This window comes from Haemaphysalis longicornis, unplaced genomic scaffold, assembly GCF_048455015.1.
Source record: "Haemaphysalis longicornis isolate Haplotype H1 unplaced genomic scaffold, Haemaphysalis longicornis Haplotype H1 scaffold_1, whole genome shotgun sequence".
Classification (NCBI taxonomy): Eukaryota; Metazoa; Arthropoda; class Arachnida; order Ixodida; family Ixodidae; genus Haemaphysalis; species Haemaphysalis longicornis.
The window spans coordinates 174,317,919-174,333,012 of NW_027526203.1; the positions used below are offsets into that span (position 1 = coordinate 174,317,919).

The 15,094-nt window shown below is 45.9% G+C and overlaps 1 protein-coding gene across 11 annotated transcripts in view; it reads right to left on the reverse strand.

The window, feature by feature from the left end:
- Window positions 1-362: 362 nt before the first annotated feature.
- Window positions 363-15,094, reverse strand: part of LOC144139488 (uncharacterized) — a 53,877-nt gene continuing 39,145 nt past the window's right edge. For 10 of the 11 annotated variants that reach the window (XR_013316257.1, XR_013316252.1, XR_013316254.1 and 7 more), the window contains 2 exons: window positions 13,981-14,116; window positions 363-675 (listed from right to left, as the gene is read on the reverse strand). The gene's annotated coding sequence lies outside the window, so the exon portion shown is untranslated. Of the gene's footprint in view, window positions 676-1,020; window positions 4,763-13,980; window positions 14,117-15,094 lie in introns of those variants that run through there. The other variant, XR_013316248.1, reaches the window with a different exon arrangement.

The following is a 15,094-nucleotide window of genomic DNA, read 5'->3' on the forward strand; positions in this document are numbered from 1 at the left end:
TCTGCAGTGAATATGGTGGTACATTTTGACAAAGCCAAGCAAGTGTTGTGGGCTAAGTACGACACTGTCATATCAGTTCTGGGCTACAGCCCGGTGTTCATGCCATTCGAAGACACTGAAAACTGGGATTTGCAGAACATCATAACAGGCAGGGCTTCTGTTGACACACACTGAGCGGTCTACAACCACTGCAAGGTTCTTGTTTGCTCCAGCACACAGAAAAGAAAAGAAAATATAACCCAACGGTAAGAAACGAACAGGGATGCATACTGGTCCAAAACAGAATTTTATGAAAGCCATTAGATTATGTTAAAAAAAAAGAGAAAAGAAGAGTCTGAAAAGCACCCCTACTCGATAAGCAGTGCAGAGCAACAAATCATGTTTTATTGGTTCAAGAGAATGAGTGAAAATGATAACAGGGTAACATAAATGAAGTCTGTGTAAGATGAGAAAGTTTCTGGATGTTATCAGTGCAACACTGCTGATGTGCACGCCGTGAATATGCGGTACTTGACCTCACAACGGACAGGCAAGCCGGTCGTGGCACCCACTGCATGCGACGCTTGCCCTGGCTGCCGGTGGTAGTGCCAGGGTTGTACAAATGGTGCGGATTAGGCACCCTGATTCACAATGAAAGAAGACCGCCCAGGCACTGGTCCTCTCTGTCCCAGAAACCTGTGCAATGGTAAAAACAAAAGGGAGAACTGAGAGGCAACCAACCAAAACACTCGCATTTCCTGTCCTGCAGCAGGGAGACTCACAGCTGGGCTCCCATAGAAAAGCACATACTTCCCCCAAAGGGTAAAAGCTGATGCAAAAACGCATGGTGGCACTGCCAAAATGACAACCCCTAATCCTTCCCTCTCTGTTGCACAGGTAAGAAAACACTATGACAAATGTGTTCAGCATACGCATGTGCACAGAGAGGGGGGGGGGGGGGGGGAGAATCTTAGGGGGGGTGGGGGCAAATTTGTTTCATACCTTTACTCAGTCAAACCCATCCTGTAGGGTTATGACTATGCGTGTGTTTTCATTATAATGGCAGCCGAAGAACCCTCCTGTTACCTTCTAAAAGCTATTTACTTTCAGCCCCGAAAAGGCGGGGACCAAAAGCAGGCCATTGTGAGAAACATGTTATCACTTAATTCTCATTTTTACACCTATTGCAGAGCTTGTCCTCTTTCTACTTTTCCTCGTAAATAACGTGCATAGGACTGAGCAAAACAGCCACATAAAAAGAGTTTCAGAATAGGAAATACATATTAACTTTATAAATTCTTACGCATTCAAAAGGCTAGTGTTTGAACGGTACACAGGGGAACCACGTTGCTTGAACCCATCAAGTCAGGCAGGTCTGCGCTGCCTTGACCACTGGCCTCGGCTCCCAGTTGTGATTTCGGCTGTCGCCACCAGAGGCGCACGCCACTGTTGTCAACGTGTGAAGACGTCTCGACGGTGAACAGTGTATCCGTGAAGGTGAGTACTTACACTGAGATCTTTTCATTTAGAGTTGGGGGCGGTGCTACGTGTACTTTACAATGCTGCACTGAAAATCTCCAACCATGTATTCATAAAATAAAATTTGGTAAGAGTTTGCTGCCTTTCTTAATCAGCGGCCTAGCATAGCATAGCATGGCGTTGCGGCGTCCGTGGTTTATGTTTGAGAATGAAGAGGCGCCACAATCACAATCAGTGATGGGTATCAAAACGCCTGTCGTTTTATAAAGCGGTTCTCCTTGTTCGGTACCCAGCTGTGTCCTTGTAAACGTCCTTGTCCTTACTTCGGGCCGCCGTCCCAATGTGTCTTGCTTTGGCTGTGCAACCTCCATGACGGCCGCACCCATACCCTAACCAGATGTACATATTAGAAAGCATCGACACGCGCTGCTCCACGTTGCCAGTCGATGAGGCCACATTGCGTGATGACACACGTTGATCGAAGTCGAGAGAGCCGGTGTGTGGAGATTAATCACATGTTGTGCTTCAGTATTTCCTCATCCAAATATAGTTAGGCATAGACCGTGTGTGCTGTAGGAGTCATTAGGTTAGTATAGTACCAGAAACGAAGAGCAGGCATACCAGAGCAGAACGGGTGATCGCCGATAGCGGGCACTGTGCACAGCGCATGCGCTTAATACATCGTGCTTTTGCATTTCTGCACTTGGAGCTAAAAATCGTTCCCAGCTTTAGCTCGTTCACAATTACTACGATATCCATATCAGTTTTTAGCCTTTCGAAAACTGCACTGTTTCCGCCGCTGTGGCGCATGCAATTTTTGGCTGCATACCGGGAGAACAGTTAGGCCTTCAGTGGGAATAGGTCGGGAGTGGCGAGACGCGGGGGGGGGGGCTGCGGTAAGACTTTGCCCCCCCCCCAATCGAGAGCCCTGCGCACGCCTATGGTGTTCAGTCAAACTGTCCATGCACAAGGCTGCTGCATCTATTTTTCCATAACTAGAAATCTTGTGCCTTGGATTTGTTGTTACTTTCTAGGGATGTCGTGACAAACACGAGTCCACAAATGGCGTAGCTTTCAAAAAAACTATAGGCAATAGCAGATGACTTTCAACAAATAAAGAAGGCTAACGTAAAAAGCTAGAGCAACTGGATTCATTCAATAGAAAAATGACAAGCTGCATGGATCAACTAATGCAGCTGCAACAGTAGCCTCAGCCCTCGAACTAAAGCTTGACACCCTGAAAAAATGTACAGAAGAGAATGCACAACATGAAACCGATGAAGATGATGACTTGCTTGAACAAACAGTAAATGTCAAGTTTATTAAAGAAACCCTGAAGCTAGGACCTGTAACAAGTGAAAGAGCTCACAGACTTGGAAAGCCAGATCAGAATAATAAATAGGTCCAGTAATTCTTAAACTTCTCAACCCATAAGACAAAACCAAAACTTTGATGATGATGATTTTGGGTTTAATGGCGCAAGGCCGACAAAGGCAAAGAGCGCCATGACAATGATGAAAGAGATGAGAAAGATTTGTAAAGGAGGCACTAGTTTAAAAAACTTTACTCAGGGGGTTGGTGTATTGGGCCATAATTAAAGCATAGTGAGTATACTAAGATAAATGGTGTATAGGGTCATATTAAAACAGTGAGTGCAAGAATCCTAAGGTGTAAAGTCTCAGGTTCCACCACTGTTTTAAAACACATAATGAACACAGGTGAGGTTATGGTCTATATGATATGTATTTTAAAAAGTCTACATCTGCTAGGTAACTAACAACTTTTTTGTATGGGAACATTGGATGGTCTGATAAAAATAGTGAAGGGTGCAAGGGAATGTTATATGTGTAAGCTTCATTAAAATGACGTTTCCTTTCAATGATGCACATGTCACACTCAATAAGCATATGAAGGACAGAAAGCTGACCTCCACATCGATGGCACTGTGGCTTGTTTGCGTCTGTTAAAAGGTATGAGTGTGTGATGTGTGTGTGGCCAATTCTAAGTCTGCATAAGGCCACTTCTATTGATCTAGCATGTTTCTCAGAGAGAGGTTTTTCAATTTTAGGTTTAATGACATGTAATTTGTTGCTTATTTCTTTATCCCACTGTTGTTGCCAGTGCTCTCGCAGCTTCCTCCTCACATAAGGTTTGAGGTCTTCATATGGAACCAGCTTAATATCTATGCTTTCACGAAGGGCAGCAGCTGCAGCACTTTGGTCAGCGGCTTCATTTCCAGCAATGCCACAGTGGCCCGGAACCCAGCACACTGTGACAGCAAGCTTGAGACTATAAGCCGAGTACAGAGCTCTTAGAACAGCATTAAAAGTTGGGTTTTTACTAGCCTTCAGAGATGAAAGCTTTGTAACAACACTCAGTGAGTCTGTGTATATAACTGAGCTCTTAATTTTGTTTTGGAGAATGTGGTTCAAAGCTAGCAGGATACCATATGCCTCTGCAGTAAATATACTAGTGTTCCTGTTCATTGTTTTGGACAAAGTGAATATGGGGCCAATTGCAGCACAAGACACCGCTGCAGAAGTCTTCGAGGCATCTGTGTAGAATTCAGCTGCCTTGTATTTGTCCCTGAGTGACAGAAAGTGCTGAGTAATAACAAAGTTTGGCACATTTTTCTTTTGCAGTTCTCTGAAAGACATGTCACACTGAATTGGGCAAATGTCCCACGGAGCAACCAACTCATGAGTGGAGGTGCAGTAAACTTCAGCAAGAGGAACTTGTAGGTCCTTTGAGAGGCGTGACACTGCCCAAGGGAAGGGTGGTGCTATGGATGGTCGATTTTCAAAAAGTTTATTATTAGTGTTATTTTTCATAATTGCGTTCAAAGGGTGTTCCTTCATAGAAGTAATCTTTGCAGCATACATCAGAGCTGTGTAAGTGCGCTGGTACTCCAAGCACCACTGATTAGATTCAACATGAAGGGATGGAATGGGGCTTGTTCAATATGCACCTGTTGCCAAGCGAAGCCCCAAGTTGTATACTGGGTCCAACATTTTCAGTGCTGTTGTGGTTGCAGACTGGTATACAATGCATCCATAGTCAATTCTTGACCTCACTAGGCTATTTAGAAGTGAAAGCAGACACTTTGTGTCCGTTCCCCCAAGACTGATGCGATAGTACCTTTAAAATGTTCATTGTTTTCAGGCATTTCGTTTTTAGTAATTTATTATGCGGTATAAATGTGAGTTTGTGGTCAAGTAAAATACCCAGAAACTTGTGTTCATTTTTTACAGGTATGGGCTGACCTTGTAATGTAATGCAAGGAGGGGGATGAACACCACACCACCTGGAAAATACCACAACAGCACTTTTATCAGCATTAAACATAAACCCGTTCTTGTCAGCCCATGTAACCAGTCAGTTGACACTTTACTGGATTTGGCGTTCACATATCGATAAATTACAGGACTTAAAACTAACTTGAATGTCATCAACATAAGTGGAGTATGAGACAGTTCGTGGGAGAACATTTTTTAGAACATTTTTTAGGTTCTAGACAGCACGTTACCCACACGAACACGAAATGTACGATCAGAGAGATAGTCCTTAATAACATTGAGCATATTACCAGTAAGGCCAAATGACTGCGAATCTAGCAATATACCGTATCGCCATGTTCTATCATACGCCTTCTCCATGTCAAAGAACCCAGAGAAGCAGTGTTGCTTATGGATGAAGGCGTCTTTCACATATGATTCAAATGCAACCAGGCTATCTGTAGTTGACCTTCCAGACCTGAAGCCTGTCTGATTTTTGTCTAACAGACCATTAAAGTCGAGAAAGTACAATAGTCGCCGATTTATCATTTTTTCGAGCAGCTTACATAAACAACTCGTCAAGGCGATGGGTCTGTAACTCGCAGCAAGACAGGATTCTTTTCCTTCTTTTAGAAGCGGTACAACGATAGCCTCTTTCCATGTTCTTGGAAAACGACCTGTTTGCCATATTTTGTTAAAGAGAGAGAGTATTGCATGCAGGGTTTCACTGTGTAGGTGTCTGATCATGTCTTAGCTGATTCGGTCAGCTCCAGGGGCTGACTTACCACATGTCGAGAGTGCACTCATCAATTCAAGCATGGTAAATGGAGCATTATATCCCTCATTCGAGCGTTGGTTCACACGAAGGGGCTGACGCTCTGCTGCCTTCTTATGCTGTAAAAATGTTTGTGTATAATGTGAAGAACTGAATACATGTTCAAAGTGTTTCCCAAGAGCATCTGCTTGATCTTTTACAGAGTTACCCACACTACTTACTAGGGGAATAGGATGACTCTTGTATCCTTTTAGCTTCTTTATTCTAGTCCAGACTTTCCTAGAATCTGTATAAGAATTTATAGATGATATAAACCTGGTCCAACTTTCGTTTTTTGCCATACGTCGCGTACGCTTCCCTTTAGCTTTTGCCTGCTTAAACTTGAGAAGGTTGTCGGCCGTGGGATAGCGGCGTAAAAGTGCCCACGCCTTGTTCTGTTCAGACCGTGCATGCGCACAGTCCTCATTCCACCATGGTCTGGGTTTTGGGAGAGTTTTAAAAGTAGTCTCTGGAATGCTTTTCTGAGCAGAGTCAAGAATGTGGGCTGTAATCAGTGAACTTGCTGCTTCAACATCTAAATTGCATATTGTTGTAGGGGGTAGCCTGGAAAGTTCTTTGTATGTTTTCCAGTCAGCTGCTTGTAATTTAAATGTTCGAAGTGGTTCTGTGCCTTGAGAGTCATTGTTTACAGCTGTTAGTTTTGCAGGAAAATGATCACTGCCATATGGGTTGTTAAATACACTCCATTCAAGCATAGGCAGTAAGATTGCAGAGCCAATTGCAAGGTCTATTGCTGAGTATGTGTGGTGTGTGGAGTTGTAATATGTGGGGCGTTTCTTATTAAGGATGCAACATCCGGATGTCGTGACAAACCTTTCAATGAGCCGCCCTCGAGCATCGGCTCGCACAGATCCCCAGATGGGGTTGTGAGCATTAAAATCACCACCAGTTATGATGTAAGGTTCAGGTAGTTCATTGATTAGGTTTTCAAATTCGACGTTGGAAAGGCGATAGTCGGGTGAAATGTAGAGAGAGCAAACTGTCACTCGTTTGCCAAAAACTATGGCTCTGACACCTACAGCTTCGAGTGACGTCTGTAGCTGGAGGTACTGACAAGCCACAGATTTTTGGAGTACTACTGCCCCACCACCAGACGGCTGGATGCAATTTTGTCTGTCCTTACGGTAAACAATGTACTGTGTTAGGAAGTTTGTCTGTGATGGGCGCAAGTGTGTTTCTTGGAGACACAGTATTTGTGGTTTGTGATTGGTGAGGATGTCATAAATATCGTCTAGATTTCTTAAAGGGGCCCTGAAATGCATTTTGAGCACAGTAAATGAACTAGCGCAATCGTTAGATAGGGTCGTCAACATCATCTGTGCCAAGTATTACTCTTTTACGCGCAGCGGAAAGCTCACACTTTTGTTGCAAAGTTTGTCGCTTTTTTCTCACCCTTCCCTTCGTGTTTTTGGACGCCGCCATCTTCACATGTCTACATCATCGATTCCCATATGTTCGTCATGAGCTAGACATCCTGCTATTGGGCGGCTTTTTCACGCACTTCCGGCAAAGAGATGAGTCGTCTGCTCAGCATCGGCTCGCCCGCTGATCTGCCAGCAGAGTGCCGGAGTGTTGGACATTTTACGACAAACGAAACAAGTGTAAACAAACGCTTAACCGTTTGTATTGAATGCAACACGGCCATAGCACGACATGGATTTAATGTTACATGAGTACGTACCATAAAGAAAGCCCCGTGACACTTATTTGGTGCAATCGCAGAGAACGCCCTGAGCCGAATGCCAGGGTTTGACGCGTACATTTTATTCAACTTCAAAACAATCCAGAGATGCGTTTCGAACGAACGCAACGTCACAACATGCGTTGCAAGTCTGAACCGCGATTGACAGACGATGGGTTGCCTCCTCCTGCCCGTCGTAAATTCGGCACTCACCTCACACCCGGTTTGCGTGGACGAACAGCAAGTCACAACTCTGGCGCGCAAGCGAGAAGGCTTTTAGCCAGGCACACTACACATACCCCATGCGAGGTTGAGTCGTACGTCGTTCGAGAAAGATAATCCAGACCATTGGAAGCACTATCCACCCGCAGAAGTACAATGTCGCATTTCATCGCGAAACGAACGCGTCCACAACACACAGGAGGCGATGCACACACACACACACAGCTTCGGTCACTGCATTGGCTTAGCTGCAAGCTTCGTTCGGACAATCAGCGATGCTACGACGATACAGAGCTGCGTGAGGACGACGTGCTAACCACTTCACGTATTTAAAAACACAGGGGCAAAGAACTAGGTTAATCGGAAGCAAAAAATATGTCCTCCATTATAGTGCCTGAAATATACTGGCTAGTGTGCCGAGGGCGGGCTCCAGGCGGCCGCCGGGAGCGATGTACGCGGCCGGCTGCAGCTTGGGGCGCTGCCGTGCGGGAGTGTGCGCGTTCGTTCGGCCCGAGCAGATCGCGCGGTTACCTCCGAGCTGCGGCGCAGACGGCAGCGGCAGAACTTTCCATTCCCGCTTGCGACGATAGCGAGCGAATGCGACGGAAATTTGTCCCGACCATTCGACAAAAACGATCGTCGCGCGACAAAGCGACGGAATTCCTGCCGCTTTCACTCGCTTTCGTCGCAAGTGCGAACAGGCCTTTATGCGCAATCACATAAAACCAGCTCTTGCTTATCGCCTGAGCATACGGTTGATATCTGACTACGTTACACTGTGCTTGCCAGTGTATTTAAACGATGTCACTAGGTTTGAAACGTACGCGCTTGGGGTGCAGCTTTGTAAACGCAAGCGGCCTCACATACGCACGCTATTTTGCTGCTAATAGAGTGTTAGTACAGCGTTTGTGGCCTTTGCATACGCTAAACGCTAAATTTTTGCATCCCGCTACGTAAACACTGCGAGGGGAGTTTTAGTAGAGCGGTAGAGCGTCTAATCAGTTTTGCGTAGCGACACACTAATGCATACGGCGCCATCTGTCAAATGTTTTCCGAAATGTCTCGCCGGCTCATCTGCTATCGGAGTGCCGGAGTGTTTGGACATTTTACGACTATCCAAACAAGTGCAAACATACGCTTTCCCGTCAGTGTTGAATGCAACACATGGGTGCAGCTTGTCAGAACACGGGTTCTCGCTGATCGAGTGCGGCTTTGGTTTGCTCTGCGCCTTCCCGTTCATCGCCGCTGATAAAGCGATCCAATCCGGCGCGTTTTGTGCACGGGTTCTGTGTCGGTTTAAAATGTCCTTTTTCACATGCCGCCGGTAGTAGGAATTACAACTGCCGCAAAATAACACCCGGTACCAGCGGGGTCACATCTGAGACCGCGCTTTTTGGATAAACAGTGCGCGGTGCACCAAAGGGAACGAGCGCACGATTCTCCCCGCGCGGCTGCAAATTCGCCGCCGATACCAACGGCAGCTACGTACACCGCGAAAGGGCAAGGCCAGGCCGCACACATGCGGCCAGGTCCTTCGTTCACTTTTCCAGCCTTTAGAGGAGTGTCCATGGGGTCAACAAAGATGAAAAAGCCGAAAGAGCTGGCCCGTAGCAGACGGCAGTCTGTGGGAGCGCGATAGCGGAAGTTCGTCACCGCTGAGGAGCGGAGCATCATGGGAGGGGAGGCCAACAGCGAAGAAACAGTTGAAAGGAGGAGGAAATACGGCGCGACGATAATACGCGGTTTTTGATTTACGATTTCTTAGCTAATACTCATCACTTTAACAAAATTCTTGCAGGAGGAGATTGCTAATACATTGCTTTATTTGGTTACATGTACATCCATGCATCGGCGGAAGGCATTTCAGGACCCCTTTAACAACCCCCTACAATTCCAGTACATAACACTTTCAGCAGCCATGAAAATCAGCAAAAGAGAAAAAAGGATCATGTTCTGGATCATGTTTTTTCCCCTCATTTTAGCAGGCCGTGTTTCGGGGCCCTTCTGAACAGGTTCACTTAGGTTGTGGGGTCATTTCCAGGGGCAACGACTTTACTGGCCTTTGGTTTGGTTGGTTTGCCACGACCTGTGGCACCGCGGCGCTCCTGTGATGCCTCAGGAGCAGACGTACTTGGAGAGACATCCATGGCCTCAACCGCGGTTAATGAAGTTGAATGATTGTCAGAACCAGACTTTGTGCTAGAAGCTGTAGCCGCAGCACTGGGCACAGCTGGAACAGCAGTAGCCACAGGAGCAGCTTTCTGCTGTTGCACAGGTGCCTGAGACGAGGCCAGGTCAACATCGCTGACCTGGACAGGAGTCGTGCTGGCGGCCTTTCGCCCAGCACTAGGTCGGAGTGCAGCAGCAGAAGCCACGGTAGCGACTTTCTGCTGCTGAATGGGGGGCTGCGACGGGACCAGGTCAGCCTCGCTGTACTGGGTGCCCGCATCTACCAGACGACGCCCCACCCCCCGGCGAGCTGCGTCTGCTTAACTTTTGCCCGAAAGCAAGGCATGCTTCAGGCGTGCTTGTGGGAACGTTAGGTTCTCAGTGACTTTCAGTTGGATTATTTCTTCTTTTTTGAATGATGGACATGCACGTGAGAAGGCAGAGTGTGGTCCATTGCAGTTTGGGCATTTAACTTGTTGCTTGCTACAATCGTCACTGGTGTGGTCAGTGCTTGCGCAGTGAGCACAGATGGATCGGCCACGGCACGACAGAGTTCCATGGCCATACTTCTGACACTTGAAGCACCTTCGCGGATTAGGTATATATGGACGCACTGGACAGGAAATAAATGCAGCATGGACCGATTCGGGAAGTTTTGGACGGTTGAAAGTCAAAACAATGTGCTTAGTTCTGATTTCCTCACCTGCGCGACGTATAGTTATCCTCCGCACAGCTGTTACGCCTTGGTCTTTGAGCCCTTCGAGGAGATCGTCTTCATTCTCATGAAGTAGTTCTCGTTCAGAGATGACGCCTTGGGTTGTGTTTAGGCTACGATGTGGCGTGACCGTTACTTTTAGTTGAGCCAAGGTGTCCTGTTTCAGGAGGTTTTCACTTTGGTTTTTTCTTTGTACTTCTACCAGCAGGTCACCTGAGGCAAGTTTTTTTGCATGGTAGTCTTTCCCAACGATGTTCTCGAGGCACTTTGCAATGAGGAACACCGATTTTTTTGCTAGGGGTGCATTCTCTTCTTCGGAGTGTACCACAAGGTATTTGTTAAAGGTTTCGACAAGTGGAGCTGCTCTGCTGCTAAGTACTTCGGTGCGGCCCCTTTTCAGGGACCGATCAGTTTTTCTTGGGGTGGAAAAAGAAGCCATAAATACATGGTGTACATTCGGTAGCAAGGCCGGCCGCCCACCACCGAGCCCAACAAGGGAACGTGACTTAACACGCTAGCCGTACCTTGCCACTATAATCCTATGCTCGGGATCGAGAGTGACGTCTTTGCACAGGATTAACCCTCGCCGCCTGGAAAAGCTTAGAAATAAGGAAGAAATGAGATGACAGGACAGTGTTAGGAAAGAAAATAGGAAAGAGAAAGAGCTGACAGGAAAAGGCGACTGGCTGATTCCCCCCGGGCGGGTCAGACGGGGGGTACCGTCTGCGAGAAGTGGGGGCCGAAGTGGCGTGTTGCCGCTTCTGGGGGGCCGAAAGGTCCAAAACAACCCCAACTTTGGCTCAGCCACCAGGTTCCCCTTTTCCCCGGACACGGCAAAGCCACGCACAGCCGGGACGTGGGTGGGTCCAACCCACATGTGCTCGGGTCCGTGGTGTTGCAAGACACCAAGTGCCTACAGCAGTAGGCACCCCTGCGGAGCTCGGGACCGTGGTGGCGCTACTCACCAAAACACCTTGAGTACACAAGGTGCCCCCTGCGGGGAAAACCAAAACTTTAAAAAACTGTTGCCATAAACTCCAAGGAACTAAATTCGTGTTTAGTAAATATTTCTCAGCTCACATAAGAAACACAAAAAACAGCTGTAAAAAACCACCAGTCCTAGGAATATGGCGACATAGTATGGTTAGTTAATGACAAGATTAGTAAAAATCGAGCACTGTACCGCTGGGATGAGACTGCAGCAATTAGGCTGCAATAAAAACAGAATCCAACGTTCCCTCACAAAAAAAACAAAAACCCAGCAGCCCTGCACCCTTGCTAGCCCTTGGGTATCAGTCCAAATACTTGTTGTATTAATTCCCAGAACCATTCAATAAAGTTGCCTTATGAAGATAAAAAAAAAAAGACCTTGTCTAAATAGTTTCCCCAGCCTGCTGTGGTTTCTTTGAATATTCATTTCAGATAAAACTGTTGCACTCTTTATCGATGCATTTTATGAATACTGAGGAATGGTCACTTTCATAAGGACTGGTATCCACGCCTCCCTCAATGGAGGAAAAAAGAAACCAAAGCCAACTGCCACGTCGATATGTGAACATGTCTTATATACAGGGTGTTTCAGTGAACACTTTCAAAAATTCCTGAAGGTAGGCTTTTCAATAAAAATAGGAATTCTCTTAAGGAACAAGCTATCAGGTTCGGCGGACGGCAGCAATTATGAGAAACATGCGAATTACATAGTTAATTACTAAAACTGTCCAATGAACTTTTTAATTAGCAAAGTTTGGCGGTTATTGCCAATGGCGAGTTTGTAGCCACGGAGGCGACAATAAACGATCAGTTTTTAAAGCGAAGAAAAATACACTCTGTAGAGCCCTGCAGCCTGCAAAAATCAAGTATTTTCCCCCCATGAAACCGAACCGCAGCGCACATGGTGCGCCAGAAGTCTAGTGCAAACGCAACATCCGCTGATGACGTGTTGCAGTGACTGTGTCACCCAATTCAAGAAGGCTCTGGTGATTCCCCACGCTAGGGAATCAGCAGATATCAACGCCATCGCCTCCTGTATTTTTTTAATGATCAACGCTCACCTTATACCACGGCTAGCGTTTTTTTTTCTTTCATTGGTAGGCACAAGAAAGAGGCTAGCCATTGCACACAACACGGTCGCCCGTTTCGGGAGCCCTAGTGGGTGTTGGCGACAGTTTTGCTTTTCTTTTTTTATTATTGTCTTGACCACATCTGACGTGGCTACCAGACGTGCAAGATGTGAAACGTCAGGCTGCCACCTACTGCACCCCTGCGTTGCTTGTGAAAGCAAGCCATGCGAGCCGGTTTTGACTCAGACGAAGGTGCTGAACAAAAGCCGAGAACAGGTGGCAAGGGAACTAATGGACGCCTTCTTCATTCCAAAGCATGGTGAACAGTGTGTGAGTGAGCGATCCATATCTTTGTATGGAAATGAGTATCAATTTTTAGACCATTATATCATGTGATAAGGATGGTGACATGTGTGTGCATGTGCTGGTGTGGGTATATTAGCATGTTCAATTTTTCAATAAACTAGTTGTAAGAATTCGCTCGTCCTGTCTCTTTTTTTCCTTGTTCCGTCCGTATGCGCAATTTTACGTGTAAGTATGATGAACCCCCTAGCCCAACAACACGCTTTACTGAGCTTTAAAGTTCAGAAACTGTGATTTAAAAGACAGACATGCTGGAGACCAGTGCTTCAGGTTTGAGAGGCTGGATGATTAGAAATTTAAAAGACTGAGGTGGTTTGCTACATGTGTCTTTGATTGATTGATTGTAGGGTTTAACGCGCCGACGCTTCACAGGCGATGAGGCGCGCCGTAGTGGAGGGCTCCGGATTAATTTTGACCACCTGGGGATCTTTAACGTGCGCCGAAATCTCGTACACACGGGCGTTTTTGCTTTTCGCCTCCATCAGAAAAGCGGTCGCCGCGGCCGGGAATCGAACCCGCGACCTCAAAAAAAGCAAATTTTGATATTAAAACAAGCCCTAATAAGCAGGCAACTTGTGCAAAGAAAAAAAAGCTTCAGCAAAAACAATTTAATTGGAATTCTATTAGTTTTCTTCAAAAGAAGTTTTAAAGCTCTAAATGCACGCACATGAATTGCATTGGCTTGTAGAGACATTGTACTGGAAAAACTTGCACTATTTTCAGAATGCGTAAGGACTCTAAAAGTGCCCATAGCCAGGAGAATGCCAACATAATTCTGATTCACATGATGGGAGATACCAAAGGCCCTAAGAATTACAGACCCATTGGCCTACTCTCAGTTGTATAGAAGATGTTTAATAAAATAATAGTTAACCACATAAGTTACAGCCTAGATTTCCAAAAACCCAGACAGGCTGGGTTTAGGAAAGAATACTCACAATGGATCCCATCCATGAGGTCGATCAAGTAATAGAAAAATCCGCAGAGTACGTAAACCCCTTTACATGGCATTTATAGACTATAAAAAAGTGTTCGATTCAAAAGACACCGCAGCAGTGTTGAAAACCTTAAAGGACAAGGGAACAGAGGAGACCTACATAAGACTCCTAGAGGACATATACAAGGAATGCATGGGCACGATAATCCTTCACGAGCAAAGTGAAAAGTTCCCAATCTGAAAGGGGAGTGTGACAGGGACATACCATCTGACCGAAATTGTTCCCAGCATGTCTAGAGGTGGTACTCAGGCAGCTTGACCGGGAAAACACAGGGTTGGTGATAAACGGGGAATACTCGAACCATTTGAGGTTTGCAGATGACGTAGTCTTGCTCAGTGAACTGCAAAAAAATGATTAAAGAACTACATTAAAACCTTGTTGTAATGAAGCTGAAGGGGGGGTCATAATTACTTCGTCATAACCATTACTTCGTTATGGCCAATGTCTATTTCTACCAACAATTTGCATGCAAAAGAGGATGTACTCACCACTGAAACTCACAGCAGCCCACGAAAAAAAAAAAAAAAAGTGAAAAAAAAAAAAAAACCTGCAAAGAATCGTTACTTTGTTCACGGAAAACGCTCATCCATGATCATTCGATAGCACACGAGTTGGCGGCTCACTTCCCAGAGACAAAGTCCTTGATAGATTTTTGCCACGTCTTCTTCAGGCAACCGATGGCATAGTCAGCTGCAGCCACGATTTCGAGATCGTCGCTGCTGTCATCGTGAGCACCAAAGAGGTGGTGCTGCAGGTCTGCCGCATCCCGCTAGAGTGCCTGGAAGAACATGCAGGCACACTACCGGGAGCCCGGGAGACACGTAACCTTGCGCATGTTGCCAGGCGCCCGTAGCAATTTTAGCGCACTGGAGTTGGCGGTCCCTAGCCAGCGCGAGTTTTGAATTACCGCATCTATGATGGGACGTAAACCATCACGTGCTATAAGACATTGACCTCATGGGTACCGAAATGACCATAAATGGTAGTCGTGGAAAAAAAGGTTCATTATACCCATTGCGAGGAAATTTCAGCTTCGTTAAAACTAGATCGTAAATACATGGCCATCTAAGGAAATTCCAAGGTGAATTATTATTGCTTCGTTACATCCATTAGTTCATTATATCTCATTTCGTTAAAACAAGGTTTTACTGTACAATCAGAAAGCTTTGCCATGGGGCTAAAAATAAATATGAATATACCAAAACTAATGATAAATAAACATGCTGAAAGCACCCAGTATAGGTAATGAAATGCTAGAACAAGTATAAGAATATACCGTATTTGCACGAATATAACACAAATTTTTTTTCCACGATTT